The 19,482-nt window shown below is 34.2% G+C and overlaps 1 protein-coding gene and 1 long non-coding RNA gene across 8 annotated transcripts in view; one reads left to right on the top strand and one right to left on the bottom strand.

The window, feature by feature from the left end:
* LOC147657022 (uncharacterized) overlaps positions 1 to 7,622 on the top strand; it is an 84,669-nt gene extending 77,047 nt beyond the window's left edge. Inside the window, exons 4-5 of one of the 2 annotated variants that reach the window (XR_015293275.1) lie at positions 3,100 to 3,392; positions 7,186 to 7,622. This is a non-coding gene — a long non-coding RNA (uncharacterized LOC147657022). The remainder of the gene's footprint in view (positions 1 to 3,099; positions 3,393 to 7,185) is intronic. The other variant, XR_015293276.1, reaches the window with a different exon arrangement.
* Positions 1 to 19,482, bottom strand: part of KaiR1D (Kainate-type ionotropic glutamate receptor subunit 1D) — a 221,236-nt gene that overhangs the window by 49,565 nt on the left and 152,189 nt on the right. The gene's annotated exons all lie outside the window — the stretch shown is intronic.

Here is a 19,482-nt window from a genome sequence, read left to right as displayed (position 1 = left end):
TAAATTTGCTCCTTTGTCAACGGTAAGTTAAATTTCGCGCGAAACAATCGTTGCAGCGACGACGACCGCTTTCTTTCCGTCGATTTTATTTTCAGATGAGATTCAACTGGTCGAGATGGAAAGCAAAACTTTGGAAATCTTCTTAGAAGGAAAATCGATCGTCGACAAATTCATTTCGCAATTCCGTTGTCGAAAAAAAGAAGAATCGAATTTCTTGCGAGGGAACAATCGCAACAATTCACCGTCTTGATGAACGCGAAGTGGAAGTTTTCGAGGCGAATTCTTCTCTCGATCTCTATCGGGTCGCCCCCGCTTTTCGGCGAAATCGATATTCGTCGATGGAAGGCAAAACTCGGGGGAGGAGAGGGAAATATAGAATTACGCGGTGGAGAATGGATCGTGCAATTTTACGTAATGGAAAACGGTGGAGTTGGAGCAACGTTTAATCGTCTTCGATTGTCGGCCACGCTTGATATACGATTCGTTGCGGCCACATTTAAACTTCTTCCATGTCTTCCGTTCTTTTTTAATGCCCTCTCACCGTCGCTGGAACTCGGCCATAAGTAGATTCGGCCATAAATTCGAGCGACCAAGTGAACGTCGGCTAACGTTGGGGCGTTGGTCAAACTTGGTTCGTTCGGGAATTTTGGAATTTGTAATGTCGGTCCAGAGGTGAAGTAAATTTTTTATTTTTTTCCCCCCCTCGCTTTCTTTTTTCGCATTTTTTTTTAGGCGAACCATCGTGTAAAATGCAATTTTCCGTAATACGATTTTTCAATTTATGTTTGCAATATGTCAGTGAATATATTATGATACGATAAATTTAAACCGAGTTGGTTCTATCAGCAGAAATTCCGTTGCTTTATAATTCATCGCGCGTCACGATCCAATATTTACAATAATCCGAAACAATTTTCTGTCGTATTTTTTTTTTTTTTTTTTTTTTTATATATTCTTCCGTCGCACATACCGTTAAACACATTTCTCGATAAAGGACAGATGGAATACGTGATTAATTCGTCAATAATGGAGAGAGCGAAAATTGAATCCTATACCAATATTTCAAATCCGTATTTTATCGAGGTGTATATAGAAATTCGATAACTATTCTCAAATCATTTTTCACTCGTTCGCCGTAATATTTTCACCTTGTCTTCAATACTTGATCAGAATTCGGATTTTCCATCCATCGTCGAACCACTCTTCTCTTATTTCCCGAAAATACTCGTTCAATTCCAAATCGTGGCAAAGAAAAACACCCGATATGTCGTCTGTATATTTCATTCGAACGATCCGTTAAATGGTTGACACGGTGGACTGTAATAAAACGTCGTCCAACTACAAAGAACTCTTTGGATTGACACGGAACAGGGGTGCAGGATCGAATAAAACACGACACGGAGCTTGCTGCGTTCTCTCTCTCTCTCTCTCTCTCTCTCTCTCTCTCTTCTCTCTCTCGTCGTTTAATTCCGGCCGATCGAGCGTTCAACAGTTTCGCGGTTTGGCATCGATCTGACTAGTTGAAGCGTTATCGACGTCCTCTCGAGACGGGCACGAAGGGCTCGACAACAGGAAGGACGGGGGCTTAATTATATCGGGGACGAAGAATCCGGACAAGAGCGAGTGGATCCACTCGAATATTTTAGCGAAAACTTTTCCGTGGATCGATGGGGGGAGAAAAGGCCTCGAGGCGAGTCGAGTTTGAATAGGAATCGCTTTAGAAACTGATTCATCGAGAATTCTCGAGGAAACGGTCTACGAATGCGACGGAGTTGGAGAAAGTTGGTTTTTACGTATAAGGAGGGAACGTGACCGATCCGATATTTTTTGGATTAAGCACTCTTGTCTGCCGCGAAGCGGTTTTTGCTTTACTCGTTTGTTTTGCCAAAGTTTTGCCAAAGCTTCCTCCGTGCTTTTTCGAGAAGTGGCGTTGGCGGGTAATCCTTCGAGGATTTAAATATCTCTTCACCTGCGATTCATAAATGCGATTTTGAATGTCAGCTCGATCGCGTTGCGACCACCTTTTCATTTAAAATCTCCAGATATCGAACGGGAAAAAATTTCAAGATACCATTTGGATTCGAATCCTAGAAAATCCTAGTAGTAGTAACGTTAGAAATCTTGAGATTGTTGAATCATCGATTTAGTTAAAATCGATCCAATCTGAAATAATCAGAATTCGAGAATTTTTGTAAATCGTGGAGATTCTATTTGGACGAATAAAATTATCGTATCGGATTTCCACCGATAATTTTATCCTCGAGAATTTACGAGAAATCGTAAAAGAAAGAAAAAAATCCTGTTGCGTGTATCTCCACGTGGCGAAAGGCATTTCTTATCGATCATTCCTCGAAAACGGTTCGAAACGGTTCGAAACGTGATGAAATTTATTATTTATCATCGAAAACGTAGCCAACTACCTCCTATTTATTTTCAATTAACTCATTTGCCGAGAATTACCACGTCACGTACCATTAACGTTCGCCATCTTCCTCCATCGATACTCGTTTCCTTCCTCGTTCGATGAACAGAGATATCGTCCTATCTTCCGAGTGAAATTTATGCAAAACTCCTCACCGACTAAATGAGCCGGTACGAGATTATCGACTGGCGCTAGGGAGCAACGAGTAGCGTCTCCAATATCGGCCGGATTCTCACGTGCATGTCTGCTGGAAACTTAATTTCCGCTTTCTGACGCCTGCTAAGAATGACCGCTGTACGTTATCGTACGTGTGTGTGTCTCTGTATGTGGAACGATTTAAATGCTGACTCTTAAGATTCCGGATTGCAAAGTAACGGTTGGAAATATCTGGTTCGAACGATTGGATATCGATTTTCGGTTTGACCGGAAACGAAAATCGCCGCGGAAATGAATCGATGGTTTCTCGTCCAGTCTCGCGTTTTCGGTTGGATTTCATTAATTATTCCGGAATCGAAACGCTTCCTGTTTCTAATATATTTTCCAGATGAGGATGATTTCATCATTTCGAAAGCGAATTATGCGTTAAACGCGTTTTCTAAAGTTTATGAAATATTTTTTTTTTTTTTCTTGAAAAAAGTTTGTTTTATCGTAGTAAGTGATACTTTTGATCTCGATAGATCGAAACGAACAAGGATTCTTTCGACAAAGGGATGACTAATCGGATCGCACGTGAAATAAACCGACGGATGATTCGACGGTCTGGATTCACCGACAAACAAGGAAACACCGTCCCCGTTGTTTCCACGGGATGAACCGCTCACGATTCCATCCAGCTGGCATTAATTGTCCGCTGGCCTCGCCTTGTTTCACCCTTCATCGACGCAGACCAGTTCCCAACAGAGTTGGAGAGAGGCTTCAACGCGACACAACCGGATGGAGGAAATGAAAACAGTGGGATGCGCGGGACAGGGTAAGTCCTAATCCTCGAGTAATCTTTGACTCGCTCAGAAATCAACGAAAGATAGCTGTTCGAGCTGCTAACAGTGCGCAAACTTCTCATAATCTCATAAATATTTCAATTTTAACGCCACTCTTTTCCCAATTTGTTGCATGTTCATGGAGATCTCATCGTTCGATTCCCATTTTTCCTATTTTCATTTCAAATCGCGAATTGCTGTTCGAATATTTTATACGCAAAAAAGAAAGGAAAAGAAAATGATAACAAGAAAAGAAGCAAAGACCGTTCGTATCGAAAGCGCTTTATAGACTTCGAGACATTCAGATCCGCAAGAACCAAGCGGATAAAATCGCAAGTTGCAACGCACAGTCGGTGATCAAGCGCACTTTCTCGCTCGATGCGACTCGCTTCACTTCGACCAACTTGCGATTCTTGACGCGAATAAAACCGCGAGAACCAAGCGGATAAAATCCCCTGGGCGAACGTTTCCGCGACAGGGAAACGGGATATTTATCTTCCTGGCCTGAAAGTTATATAGTAAGTTGTAGAGTAAAATTTTCTCGCAAAAATTTGTTCCTTATTCCACGTGGAGGAGGGAGAGAAGAAACTTTCTTTTTATTATTACCGGACACGTACGTTTTCATCCTCTCGCTCGTTCCAGAATCTTAATTTCCCCCCAAATTTTCCACGCGAAACAAACAACGAACGTCGTTTCTAGCAGATCGTCTATTATCCACCACGGATCTACCCGGGACGAACATCTTCGTGCATGCTCGTAACTTTCGTGAGCCACGAATCTTGCGCGCGATCACGTAACCGGATTCTTCTGTTTAGAGAGAACTCGAGATGGTGAAACGAATTGTGAAATTGGAATAGTGTTTTGAGCGAGGTGGAATAATTTCGTTTAGAAAAGAAAAGGTTTGCGAGGAATTGGAAATCTTGTTTTTTAAAAATTTTGGATATTTTTGAAGATTGGTAAATCTTTTCTTACGGATCATTATCCTATAATTTTTATTTCGTTATCGAGTGGAATGAATTGTACAGTCGAAGTATCAAAAGATTCTACGAAGAAACGAAGATTCTTTGAAATTATCTTTATTAAACTTTAGAGTTAATTATGATTCTGTCTAGGTTATAAAATGAGGTATATACTATGTTTTTAAGTATATTCACCTTTCGGTGAATTTGCTTTGTCGACAAATCCTTTCTACAACACTCTACTTTGACGATATTCGTTTCAATCAATGTTCCCGAAGTTGGCGGAGCTAGTTTCGATTGCATAGTAGACCGGTCCGCTTATTTGCGAATGCAATTCGTAAAGTAATTAGATAGGCGGACTTCAAAGCACGTTACATGGAATTTTGATTTTCTCGTTAACGCGAAATCTGAAATTTCAACATTCGTGATATTCACGTCAGAAACTTGGCCCAACTTAATTTACAAATCAATTAGTAACTAGCTAAAATTAGTACACCTGCGTGTCGTTTGACAAACACGAACAAATCCCTTAAAAATTCGTCCGCTCGAATTTTCGAATAATTCCCTCCAAAAAAAACCCACCTTCGAGAATCAGTTCCAGCTCGTCGAATCCTTTCGTGAAATGAGAGGAATGACGCGAAGTGGCGGAAACTTTCGAGCGTAAAATTGCGGAAATTGTGGAACGATTTGTAAGTTGAATCCGAATAATGGCATTCGAAGGGGGGAGGAGTTGGCGTTTGAATTAAATCTCTCCCCCTCCCCAGGCAAGCCACGTGTGCAAGCACCTGTTTTCGCAAGAGTCGCTGCGAGTTAGAAATTACAATCCCCCTCGGTCATTCTTGCGCGAAAGCGGATTACCATTCGTAATCGTGCAAGAAAAATATGGAAGGGGTGTGTCCCAAGCCTAGATCAGACACGAGTAATTCGCGCGAAAGTAATGTTATTATTATTCGGCGCTCGCACGAAGAGAACGGCGGCCACGCTTGAGAAGGGCCCGCGCGATATTTTCAACGAGGGCAACGAAGAGGAAGAGCGTGAAAGGGAAACGTGATACCTGGAACGGGAGCTTTGGAATGTCGGTCGAAACGGGGTGAACAATTTCTACCAAGGCACGCGTCTTAATCCAATCTGGACAAGCTGGGTAAAAACAGAAGTTGTTGAAACGAGTTGTTCTGTTCGGTGAATAGCGTGAGCATATTTATAACTCATTTGTATTGTTGGTTGGTTATGCAATGGTGAACAATAAATAAGAAATATACGGATTTAGCTGAATATATTTTGGTTGTACGCGAGTGCACGTGTCGGGAACAACAACTAAAGATCGCGTATCGAAGATAAACAAAAAGATGCCAACTACAGAATAGTAATAACGCTGCTAGTAACGTTCAATAACAAAATTATACATAAAATTATACCCTATAACACGTATTTTTTAATTTAGAAGCGTGAAAGTTAAAAAATTCTAATTCTTGCACAATCGTGGAAAATCGGAAATGTAAGTTTAACATTTCGTGTAAGAGACAGAGTGGAAAGAAATTAAAAATTTTGTCGTCGAGAGAATAGAGGAAAGCATACCATTGGAGTCATTTTTTGGTTCGTTCCTATATCTCGATCGAGATATCCGGTTGTCGAGATATAAGGATTCAAAGTTTCTATAGCGCTTGATATGGCAGAGGTTACGGGACATTACGTCTTTCCAAGAATCGTGCGCTATGTTTTTCCAGGAATTACGTCTTTCACTTGCGTCTGGACTTTGCGATAGGTCAGTGGGACGAGGTGCGAGTGAGCGAGAGTTTCGAGCAAGCGAAAAGGACGAAGATAATGATCGATTAAAAATTGTCTTTTACTTTACGCGAGGATATCTCGGGAAGCTGAAGTCGTATCGAGATAAATCAAAAATAGTTTTAAAGGGTAAGGTTCTGCGTTTCTAATCATCGTTAATTCGTTGACCGGAAGTCATTATTTTCCGAATTATAGAAGTTTGCAATTTGCTTAATTTTAATCGAAGCTAAACTTAGATAGATATGTTTATTTCTGGAAAATTGCTTGTAACAAATTTAACGATGGTATGTTGAAGACTTTAAATTGATTTAAAAGTTATATCCAAGTTCTTTAAAATAAGATTTTAAAAGTTAAAAAGTTAAAGCGCGATGGAAACAATTAAACTGATTCTAGAATTCAACAAGCAGAATCTAATTTTGTGAACTGATGTTGTACATATTATACAGTTTTATACTGTGTGTAGATACAGGAAGCATTGTATAGCACATTTCGTGACTGAATTGTATAATATTGTTATCCCTCCTGTGTGCAACTCATCTTTCTTGCTATTTGTCCGTATTTTCGTTGTTTAATTTACATAATTAAAAGAGCAGGAGCAGATAACTAGAGATCCATAAGATATATTACGAAGTTAGTTACCTTGCAAGCGAATCTCTGACGCCTGCATAGCAAGCAAAAAGTAAGCTATAAGCTTGAATGTATCAAAAACTCATTCGTCTCAAATTATACACGTTTAACTTCAAGTATAAAAATAAAATAAAAGAACAAGAAGAATTATAATTTTCGTTTTTTCTTTCTATTTATTTAAAATTATACTTTTTTACCTTTTTTTTTTCTTTATCAAAATTATCTTTCTCCTATAATAATTCTATAATAATTCCTATAATATTTCTTTTTCATTTTTGTGTCAAATCTTTTGAATTTTTCTCATAAGTTTATGGATCAGAGATCCGACAAAATCAAACGAGCTTCGATTTTCACAATTTCCCGTTGATTCAAGTTACGCCAGTAGACCATCGGAATAATGTAATGTTTGATATTTCAGAGTTCCTTCTGCCGGCGTGTAATGTGATAAACGGGAGGGCCTGGTCTCGGTGTCGTCTTTATGCAGGTGCACGTGCCTCCGCTTAACTATGGCATAACTACTGGGTCGGCGAGCTTGTGACAAACTGCATCGTATAAATACATCGCGTGAATGCGTGCGGTTATTTTTTACCGGATAAGCTCTTTCGAGCACGGACGCTGTGTGACCGATGAAATTTATGCGTATGAACTGGTCATGTATTATTTATTATTATACTGTTTATTCGAGATTTCTATATGTATGCTGTGTCCAACAGAAGTTACATCTCGATAATTTGTCAATATTGAAATTAGCTTCTTAAGAGATCGATAGTTAATTTAAAAAACTTATGATACTCTGTAATTGAAGAAATTGTAACTATATGCTATGTTTTAATAATTAAATACATTGAAGAAATAGTGTGAATATTTTTTCAAATTGAATTGACCGACCAGTGACTACTGACAGACAGTGATTGACCATTGACCGACTCCAATTTTAGAAATAATTCTAAAATTCTCTCCTCTTCATTCCTTCCTTTTCATTTTTCTCTTTCATTCACTCGTGTATATCAGGTTTTCACATAATTTTAATTCTGGAATATCGCTTGTTTTTAGAGATATAAAAAAATAGTTCAAGTAAACGTTGAATGGTTTTAAGAGGCACTTGAAATGATGTAATTAGTTTCTTCATAGATAGTTAAAAATATATGTAGAATAATTTTGTTATTTTAAATAAAATGATATGTTTCTTAATACATCAGTAGATATAGCATTATTCCCTATAAAAAATTATTAAACTATTTATAGTAACTAGTAATTATCATTAAATATTTCGTAAAGTACAACAATTTTTTAAATTACTTATCTAGTTAAAAATATTAAGATAAGTTGATTTATATGTTTAAAGATATATAATTTTCTTTAAAAACATAAAGTTGATCTTCTCAAGTCTCTCGCAAAGAAATTAATAACATCTATATAAAAACTTCTTAAAACCATTCAATTTTCATTTAAACTATTTTTTAATATTATAAAAAGCAAGCGAGATATTTCAGTTGATGTGACATATCCTGCATATATTTCATAATTATTAGATTTAAGTAAATTGTTAAAAAAATGATTAACAATATAGCAGAATAAAGAAGGTAAGTATACAGAGGTAAGTAATTACTTTAATTACTTTACTTACAGGTAAGTATATTAAATTCTAGAAAAATATAACTTGATAGGACGTCGTTCGAGAAATTTTTCTAAGAATTTCGACAGTTCTTGGAAATGACATCAAATTCTCGGAATCTTTAAAATTCTTGGAAATGACGCCAAATTCCCTGAATCTCTAAAATTCTTGGAAATGACGTCAAATTCTTGGAAATTTCGAAATTCTTAAGAATTGTTAGTTCCTGGGTAAAATTTCCGATTTTGTATCAGGAGAATATAACTTGATAGGAGGTCGATCGAAAAATTTTTCCTAGAAATGACATCGAATTCTCGGAATCTCTGAAATTCTTGGAAATGACGTCGAATTCTCGGAATCTCTAAAATTCTTGGAACTGGGGCCTGGTTCTGTGTATGTTTAAAATTCTTGGAAATGACGTCAAATTCTTGGAATTTTTCGGAACTCTTCGAACAATAGATGGATACTTTCCGATGTATCTCGCTTATTTTTCGAGATAGAAAAAAATTTTTCGAATAAAAGTTACTTGGTTTCGAGGGGGGCACCTCCTGCTGCCGTTCATTTTTTTATAAATAGAAGGGTTAAGGACTTATAAGCGCGAATATGGTTTTTTTAAATGGGACTGTACGTTTTTTAATACACCAATCGTTGTCCCATACGATTCTCTATAATAAAGTATTAAGCCATATATGGCAAAAAACTTATAGCTTAAAAAATAATTAATATCTTTTAAACCAATGGTTTTTTCGTAAAAATACCCCTATTCATTTTTATAGATAATGCTAGGATGCATCGATTGGTGTATGAAAAAATATATGATGCTATTTAAAAAAATAAAGGTGACCTTGATAATTTTTTTATGAGCCGATCTACGAAAAAATTGAAAGCACGAGAATATAGCCCTTTCGAAACCATTCATCTTTCATTCGAAACATTTTTTAATATCGTGAAGAATAAGCGAGATATTTAATAAAAAAGATTGGTATCGAAATCCCCTGATCGAAGTAAAATTTTTGTCCGAAAATGCGACTTTGTATTAGGAGAACATGATACGATAAGAGGTCGATCGAAAAATTTTTCCAAGAAATGACGTCGAATTCTTGGAAGTGTTCGAACGATTCATCGACGTTTTTCGATGTATCTCGCTTATTTTTCGAGATAGAAAAAAATTTTTCGAATAAAAGTTACTTGGTTTCGAGGGGGGCACCTCCTGCTGCCGTTCATTTTTTAATAAATTGAAGGGTTAAGGACTTATAAGCGCGAATGTGGTTTTTTTAAATGGGACTGTACGTTTTTTAATACACCAATCGTTGTCCCATACGATTCTCTATAAAAAAGTATTAAGCCATATATGGCAAAAAACTTATAGTTTAAAAAATAATTAATATCTTCTAAACTAATGGTTTTTTCGTAAAAATACCCCTATTCATTTTTATAGATAATGCTAGGGTGCATCGATTGGTGTATGAAAAAATATATGATGCTATTTAAAAAAATAAAGGTGACCTTGATAATTTTTTTATGAGCCGATCTACGAAAAAATTGAAAGCACGAGAATATAGCCCTTTCGAAACCATTCATCTTTCATTCGAAACATTTTTTAATATCGTGAAGAATAAGCGAGATATTTAATAAAAAAGATTGGTATCGAAATCCCCTGATCGAAGTAAAATTTTTGTCCAAAAATGCGACTTTGTATTAGGAGAACATGATACGATAGGAGGTCGATCGAAAAATTTTTCCTAGAAATGACGTCGAATTCTCGGAATCTCTGAAATTCTTGGAAATGACGTCGAATTCTCGGAATCTCTAAAATTCTTGGAACTGGGGCCTGGTTCTGTGTATGTTTAAAATTCTTGGAAATGACGTCAAATTCTTGGAATTTTTCGGAACTCTTCGAACAATAGATGGATATTTTCCGATGTATCTCGCTTATTTTTCGAGATATAAAAAAATTTTTCGAATAAAAGTTACTTGGTTTCGAGGGGGGCACCTCCTGCTGCCGTTCATTTTTTTATAAATAGAAGGGTTAAGGACTTATAAGCGCGAATGTGGTTTTTTTAAATGGGACTGTACGTTTTTTAATACACCAATCGTTGTCCCATACGATTCTCTATAAAAAAGTATTAAGCCATATATGGCAAAAAACTTATAGTTTAAAAAATAATTAATATCTTCTAAACTAATGGTTTTTTCGTAAAAATACCCCTATTCATTTTTATAGATAATGCTAGGGTGCATCGATTGGTGTATGAAAAAATATATGATGCTATTTAAAAAAATAAAGGTGACCTTGATAATTTTTTTATGAGCCGATCTACGAAAAAATTGAAAGCACGAGAATATAGCCCTTTCGAAACCATTCATCTTTCATTCGAAACATTTTTTAATATCGTGAAGAATAAGCGAGATATTTAATAAAAAAGATTGGTATCGAAATCCCCTGATCGAAGTAAAATTTTTGTCCGAAAATGCGACTTTGTATTAGGAGAACATGATACGATAAGAGGTCGATCGAAAAATTTTTCCAAGAAATGACGTCGAATTCTTGGAAGTGTTCGAACGATTCATCGACGTTTTTCGATGTATCTCGCTTATTTTTCGAGATAGAAAAAAATTTTTCGAATAAAAGTTACTTGGTTTCGAGGGGGGCACCTCCTGCTGCCGTTCATTTTTTTATAAATAGAAGGGTTAAGGACTTATAAGCGCGAATGTGGTTTTTTTAAATGGGACTGTACGTTTTTTAATACACCAATCGTTGTCCCATACGATTCTCTATAAAAAAGTATTAAGCCATATATGGCAAAAAACTTATAGTTCAAAAAATAATTAATATCTTCTAAACTAATGGTTTTTTCGTAAAAATACACCTATTCATTTTTATAGATAATGCTAGGATGCATCGATTGGTGTATGAAAAAATATATGATGCTATTTAAAAAAATAAAGGTGACCTTGATAATTTCTTTATGAGCCGATCCACGAAAAAATTGAAAGCACGAGAATATAGCCCTTTCGAAACCATTCATCTTTCATTCGAAACATTTTTTAATATCGTGAAGAATAAGCGAGATATTTAATAAAAAAGATTGGTATCGAAATCCCCTGATCGAAGTAAAATTTTTGTCCAAAAATGCGACTTTGTATTAGGAGAACATGATACGATAGGAGGTCGATCGAAAAATTTTTCCTAGAAATGACGTCGAATTCTCGGAATCTCTGAAATTCTTGGAAATGACGTCGAATTCTCGGAATCTCTAAAATTCTTGGAACTGGGGCCTGGTTCTGTGTATGTTTAAAATTCTTGGAAATGACGTCAAATTCTTGGAATTTTTCGGAACTCTTCGAACAATAGATGGATATTTTCCGATGTATCTCGCTTATTTTTCGAGATATAAAAAAATTTTTCGAATAAAAGTTACTTGGTTTCGAGGGGGGCACCTCCTGCTGCCGTTCATTTTTTTATAAATAGAAGGGTTAAGGACTTATAAGCGCGAATGTGGTTTTTTTAAATGGGACTGTACGTTTTTTAATACACCAATCGTTGTCCCATACGATTCTCTATAAAAAAGTATTAAGCCATATATGGCAAAAAACTTATAGTTCAAAAAATAATTAATATCTTCTAAACTAATGGTTTTTTCGTAAAAATACCCCTATTCATTTTTATAGATAATGCTAGGATGCATCGATTGGTGTATGAAAAAATATATGATGCTATTTAAAAAAATAAAGGTGACCTTGATAATTTTTTTATGAGCCGATCTACGAAAAAATTGAAAGCACGAGAATATAGCCCTTTCGAAACCATTCATCTTTCATTCGAAACATTTTTTAATATCGTGAAGAATAAGCGAGATATTTAATAAAAAAGATTGGTATCGAAATCCCCTGATCGAAGTAAAATTTTTGTCCGAAAATGCGACTTTGTATTAGGAGAACATGATACGATAAGAGGTCGATCGAAAAATTTTTCCAAGAAATGACGTCGAATTCTTGGAAGTGTTCGAACGATTCATCGACGTTTTTCGATGTATCTCGCTTATTTTTCGAGATAGAAAAAAAATTTTCGAATAAAAGTTACTTGGTTTCGAGGGGGGCACCTCCTGCTGCCGTTCATTTTTTAATAAATTGAAGGGTTAAGGACTTATAAGCGCGAATATGGTTTTTTTAAATGGGACTGTACGTTTTTTAATACACCAATCGTTGTCCCATACGATTCTCTATAAAAAAGTATTAAGCCATATATGGCAAAAAACTTATAGTTTAAAAAATAATTAATATCTTCTAAACTAATGGTTTTTTCGTAAAAATACCCCTATTCATTTTTATAGATAATGCTAGGGTGCATCGATTGGTGTATGAAAAAATATATGATGCTATTTAAAAAAATAAAGGTGATCTTGATAATTTTTTTATGAGCCGATCTACGAAAAAATTGAAAGCACGAGAATATAGCCCTTTCGAAACCATTCATCTTTCATTCGAAACATTTTTTAATATCGTGAAGAATAAGCGAGATATTTAATAAAAAAGATTGGTATCGAAATCCCCTGATCGAAGTAAAATTTTTGTCCAAAAATGCGACTTTGTATTAGGAGAACATGATACGATAGGAGGTCGATCGAAAAATTTTTCCTAGAAATGACGTCGAATTCTCGGAATCTCTGAAATTCTTGGAAATGACGTCGAATTCTCGGAATCTCTAAAATTCTTGGAACTGGGGCCTGGTTCTGTGTATGTTTAAAATTCTTGGAAATGACGTCAAATTCTTGGAATTTTTCGGAACTCTTCGAACAATAGATGGATATTTTCCGATGTATCTCGCTTATTTTTCGAGATATAAAAAAATTTTTCGAATAAAAGTTACTTGGTTTCGAGGGGGGCACCTCCTGCTGCCGTTCATTTTTTTATAAATAGAAGGGTTAAGGACTTATAAGCGCGAATGTGGTTTTTTTAAATGGGACTGTACGTTTTTTAATACACCAATCGTTGTCCCATACGATTCTCTATAAAAAAGTATTAAGCCATATATGGCAAAAAACTTATAGTTCAAAAAATAATTAATATCTTCTAAACTAATGGTTTTTTCGTAAAAATACCCCTATTCATTTTTATAGATAATGCTAGGGTGCATCGATTGGTGTATGAAAAAATATATGATGCTATTTAAAAAAATAAAGGTGACCTTGATAATTTTTTTATGAGCCGATCTACGAAAAAATTGAAAGCACGAGAATATAGCCCTTTCGAAACCATTCATCTTTCATTCGAAACATTTTTTAATATCGTGAAGAATAAGCGAGATATTTAATAAAAAAGATTGGTATCGAAATCCCCTGATCGAAGTAAAATTTTTGTCCGAAAATGCGACTTTGTATTAGGAGAACATGATACGATAAGAGGTCGATCGAAAAATTTTTCCAAGAAATGACGTCGAATTCTTGGAAGTGTTCGAACGATTCATCGACGTTTTTCGATGTATCTCGCTTATTTTTCGAGATAGAAAAAAATTTTTCGAATAAAAGTTACTTGGTTTCGAGGGGGGCACCTCCTGCTGCCGTTCATTTTTTAATAAATTGAAGGGTTAAGGACTTATAAGCGCGAATGTGGTTTTTTTAAATGGGACTGTACGTTTTTTAATACACCAATCGTTGTCCCATACGATTCTCTATAAAAAAGTATTAAGCCATATATGGCAAAAAACTTATAGTTCAAAAAATAATTAATATCTTCTAAACTAATGGTTTTTTCGTAAAAATACCCCTATTCATTTTTATAGATAATGCTAGGATGCATCGATTGGTGTATGAAAAAATATATGATGCTATTTAAAAAAATAAAGGTGACCTTGATAATTTTTTTATGAGCCGATCTACGAAAAAATTGAAAGCACGAGAATATAGCCCTTTCGAAACCATTCATCTTTCATTCGAAACATTTTTTAATATCGTGAAGAATAAGCGAGATATTTAATAAAAAAGATTGGTATCGAAATCCCCTGATCGAAGTAAAATTTTTGTCCGAAAATGCGACTTTGTATTAGGAGAACATGATACGATAAGAGGTCGATCGAAAAATTTTTCCAAGAAATGACGTCGAATTCTTGGAAGTGTTCGAACGATTCATCGACGTTTTTCGATGTATCTCGCTTATTTTTCGAGATAGAAAAAAAATTTTCGAATAAAAGTTACTTGGTTTCGAGGGGGGCACCTCCTGCTGCCGTTCATTTTTTAATAAATTGAAGGGTTAAGGACTTATAAGCGCGAATATGGTTTTTTTAAATGGGACTGTACGTTTTTTAGTACACCAATCGTTGTCCCATACGATTCTCTATAAAAAAGTATTAAGCCATATATGGCAAAAAACTTATAGTTTAAAAAATAATTAATATCTTCTAAACTAATGGTTTTTTCGTAAAAATACCCCTATTCATTTTTATAGATAATGCTAGGGTGCATCGATTGGTGTATGAAAAAATATATGATGCTATTTAAAAAAATAAAGGTGATCTTGATAATTTTTTTATGAGCCGATCTACGAAAAAATTGAAAGCACGAGAATATAGCCCTTTCGAAACCATTCATCTTTCATTCGAAACATTTTTTAATATCGTGAAGAATAAGCGAGATATTTAATAAAAAAGATTGGTATCGAAATCCCCTGATCGAAGTAAAATTTTTGTCCAAAAATGCGACTTTGTATTAGGAGAACATGATACGATAGGAGGTCGATCGAAAAATTTTTCCTAGAAATGACGTCGAATTCTCGGAATCTCTGAAATTCTTGGAAATGACGTCGAATTCTCGGAATCTCTAAAATTCTTGGAACTGGGGCCTGGTTCTGTGTATGTTTAAAGTTCTTGGAAATGACGTCAAATTCTTGGAATTTTTCGGAACTCTTCGAACAATAGATGGATATTTTCCGATGTATCTCGCTTATTTTTCGAGATATAAAAAAATTTTTCGAATAAAAGTTACTTGGTTTCGAGGGGGGCACCTCCTGCTGCCGTTCATTTTTTTATAAATAGAAGGGTTAAGGACTTATAAGCGCGAATGTGGTTTTTTTAAATGGGACTGTACGTTTTTTAATACACCAATCGTTGTCCCATACGATTCTCTATAAAAAAGTATTAAGCCATATATGGCAAAAAACTTATAGTTCAAAAAATAATTAATATCTTCTAAACTAATGGTTTTTTCGTAAAAATACCCCTATTCATTTTTATAGATAATGCTAGGGTGCATCGATTGGTGTATGAAAAAATATATGATGCTATTTAAAAAAATAAAGGTGACCTTGATAATTTTTTTATGAGCCGATCTACGAAAAAATTGAAAGCACGAGAATATAGCCCTTTCGAAACCATTCATCTTTCATTCGAAACATTTTTTAATATCGTGAAGAATAAGCGAGATATTTAATAAAAAAGATTGGTATCGAAATCCCCTGATCGAAGTAAAATTTTTGTCCAAAAATGCGACTTTGTATTAGGAGAACATGATACGATAGGAGGTCGATCGAAAAATTTTTCCTAGAAATGACGTCGAATTCTCGGAATCTCTGAAATTCTTGGAAATGACGTCGAATTCTCGGAATCTCTAAAATTCTTGGAACTGGGGCCTGGTTCTGTGTATGTTTAAAATTCTTGGAAATGACGTCAAATTCTTGGAATTTTTCGGAACTCTTCGAACAATAGATGGATATTTTCCGATGTATCTCGCTTATTTTTCGAGATATAAAAAAATTTTTCGAATAAAAGTTACTTGGTTTCGAGGGGGGCACCTCCTGCTGCCGTTCATTTTTTTATAAATAGAAGGGTTAAGGACTTATAAGCGCGAATGTGGTTTTTTTAAATGGGACTGTACGTTTTTTAATACACCAATCGTTGTCCCATACGATTCTCTATAAAAAAGTATTAAGCCATATATGGCAAAAAACTTATAGTTTAAAAAATAATTAATATCTTCTAAACTAATGGTTTTTTCGTAAAAATACCCCTATTCATTTTTATAGATAATGCTAGGGTGCATCGATTGGTGTATGAAAAAATATATGATGCTATTTAAAAAAATAAAGGTGACCTTGATAATTTTTTTATGAGCCGATCTACGAAAAAATTGAAAGCACGAGAATATAGCCCTTTCGAAACCATTCATCTTTCATTCGAAACATTTTTTAATATCGTGAAGAATAAGCGAGATATTTAATAAAAAAGATTGGTATCGAAATCCCCTGATCGAAGTAAAATTTTTGTCCAAAAATGCGACTTTGTATTAGGAGAACATGATACGATAGGAGGTCGATCGAAAAATTTTTCCTAGAAATGACGTCGAATTCTCGGAATCTCTGAAATTCTTGGAAATGACGTCGAATTCTCGGAATCTCTAAAATTCTTGGAACTGGGGCCTGGTTCTGTGTATGTTTAAAATTCTTGGAAATGACGTCAAATTCTTGGAATTTTTCGGAACTCTTCGAACAATAGATGGATATTTTTCGATGTATCTCGCTTATTTTTCGAGATATAAAAAAATTTTTCGAATAAAAGTTACTTGGTTTCGAGGGGGGCACCTCCTGCTGCCGTTCATTTTTTTATAAATAGAAGGGTTAAGGACTTATAAGCGCGAATGTGGTTTTTTTAAATGGGACTGTACGTTTTTTAATACACCAATCGTTGTCCCATACGATTCTCTATAAAAAAGTATTAAGCCATATATGGCAAAAAACTTATAGTTCAAAAAATAATTAATATCTTCTAAACTAATGGTTTTTTCGTAAAAATACCCCTATTCATTTTTATAGATAATGCTAGGATGCATCGATTGGTGTATGAAAAAATATATGATGCTATTTAAAAAAATAAAGGTGACCTTGATAATTTTTTTATGAGCCGATCTACGAAAAAATTGAAAGCACGAGAATATAGCCCTTTCGAAACCATTCATCTTTCATTCGAAACATTTTTTAATATCGTGAAGAATAAGCGAGATATTTAATAAAAAAGATTGGTATCGAAATCCCCTGATCGAAGTAAAATTTTTGTCCAAAAATGCGACTTTGTATTAGGAGAACATGATACGATAGGAGGTCGATCGAAAAATTTTTCCTAGAAATGACGTCGAATTCTCGGAATCTCTGAAATTCTTGGAAATGACGTCGAATTCTCGGAATCTCTAAAATTCTTGGAACTGGGGCCTGGTTCTGTGTATGTTTAAAGTTCTTGGAAATGACGTCAAATTCTTGGAATTTTTCGGAACTCTTCGAACAATAGATGGATATTTTCCGATGTATCTCGCTTATTTTTCGAGATATAAAAAAATTTTTTGAATAAAAGTTACTTGGTTTCGAGGGGCGCACCTCCTGCTGCCGTTCATTTTTTTATAAATAGAAGGGTTAAGGACTTATAAGCGCGAATGTGGTTTTTTTAAATGGGACTGTACGTTTTTTAATACACCAATCGTTGTCCCATACGATTCTCTACAAAAAAGTATTAAGCCATATATGGCAAAAAACTTATAGTTTAAAAAATAATTAATATCTTCTAAACCAATGGTTTTTTCGTAAAAATACCCCTATTCATTTTTATAGATAATGCTAGGATGCATCGATTGGTGTATGAAAAAATATATGATGCTATTTAAAAAAATAAAGGTGACCTTGATAATTTTTTTATGAGCCGATCCACGAAAAAATTGAAAGCACCGGAATATAGCCCTTTCGAAACCATTCATCTTTCATTCGAAACATTTTTTAATATCGTGAAGAATAAGCGAGATATTTAATAAAAAAGATTGGTATGGAAATCCCCTGATCGAAGTAAAATTTTTGTCCGAAAATGCGACTTTGTATTAGGAGAACATGATACGATAGGAGGTCGATCGAAAAATTTTTCCAAGAAATGACGTCGAATTCTCGGAATCTCTGAAATTCTTGTAAATGACGTCAAATTCTGAGAATTTCTGAATTTCTTGGAAATGAGGTCAAATTCTTGGAAATTTCGAAATTCTTAAAATTTGTTAGCTTCCAACTAAAAATTTCGAGTTTTCATTAGGAGAGTATAATTTTAAAGGAGGTGGCACGCAAAATTTTTAGTAGAATTTTTTAGTTTTGTAAAATTTTGGGTAAAATTTCGACGTTTTATTAGGAGAGTATAATTCCAGAGAAAGTAGGAGGTGAATTTTTTCTTATATTTTCAAAGCCATATATTATAATGAATATCTATATACTTACCATTAAAATACTTACCTTTTGTAGCTGCCATAGTTTTTTTTTTTTAACATTTTTTTCAACAGTTTTCTTAAATCTAGATACTTACCTTATATACTTACCTATAATTCATTGATATACCGGTATCTCACATTGATATATCTGAAATATCTCGCTTGTTTTTCATAATATTAAAAAAGATTTGAAATAAAAGTTAAATGGTTTCAATTGGATTACATTTTCTGCAAAAAATTATTAGATCATACGTATCAAAAAAATATTAATTCAGAAAATAATTAAATATAATTAAATATTTTCTAAATTAATAACTTCTGGCTATAAATATAAAAATCATATTATGCCTCCCTCGAAACCATTCCATCTTTATTTGAAACTTTATTTTTTAATATATCTAAAAGCAAGCGATATTTCAGGTAATATTTTTACGTGGGATATCCGGTATAGAATGCCGGTTACGTGGAATAATTTTCTATTCTATTAAACACATGATTTTCATAATTCTTTCTCTAGATCTTACGTGGCAAAACGTACAGAATGCCAAAGAGAATGTGATCGTTTCGAAGAAAGTTTTTTCCAAGAATGTTACGTGATATGGAAAGGATTATACCGGTTGAACGTGATGAGAAAATCACATTTATCTTTTATCAGAAAATGGGATATTTTTTTCTTTAGAAATGGAATCTTCGTAGAAATATCAATTAAACCTTTGAATAAAAATAAATTCTACGTCAAGTCGTATTATTAAATTTTTTTATTATGAAAATTTTTCCTTCTTACAACGAATTATTTAAACGAAAAAAAAAAAAAAAATAACAATATTCTATACATTTCCTTTAACAAGTTTTTCTTCGCAAAACTTTTCAATTTTCTTTTAAA

The sequence above is a fragment of the Apis florea genome, unplaced genomic scaffold (genome assembly GCF_048593485.1).
Source record: "Apis florea isolate Af1SG1 unplaced genomic scaffold, ASM4859348v1 contig_3367_pilon, whole genome shotgun sequence".
NCBI classification, from domain to species: domain Eukaryota; kingdom Metazoa; phylum Arthropoda; class Insecta; order Hymenoptera; family Apidae; genus Apis; species Apis florea.
Note: the sequence above shows the minus strand (reverse complement) of the source record. Positions and strands in the feature narration are given on the sequence as shown.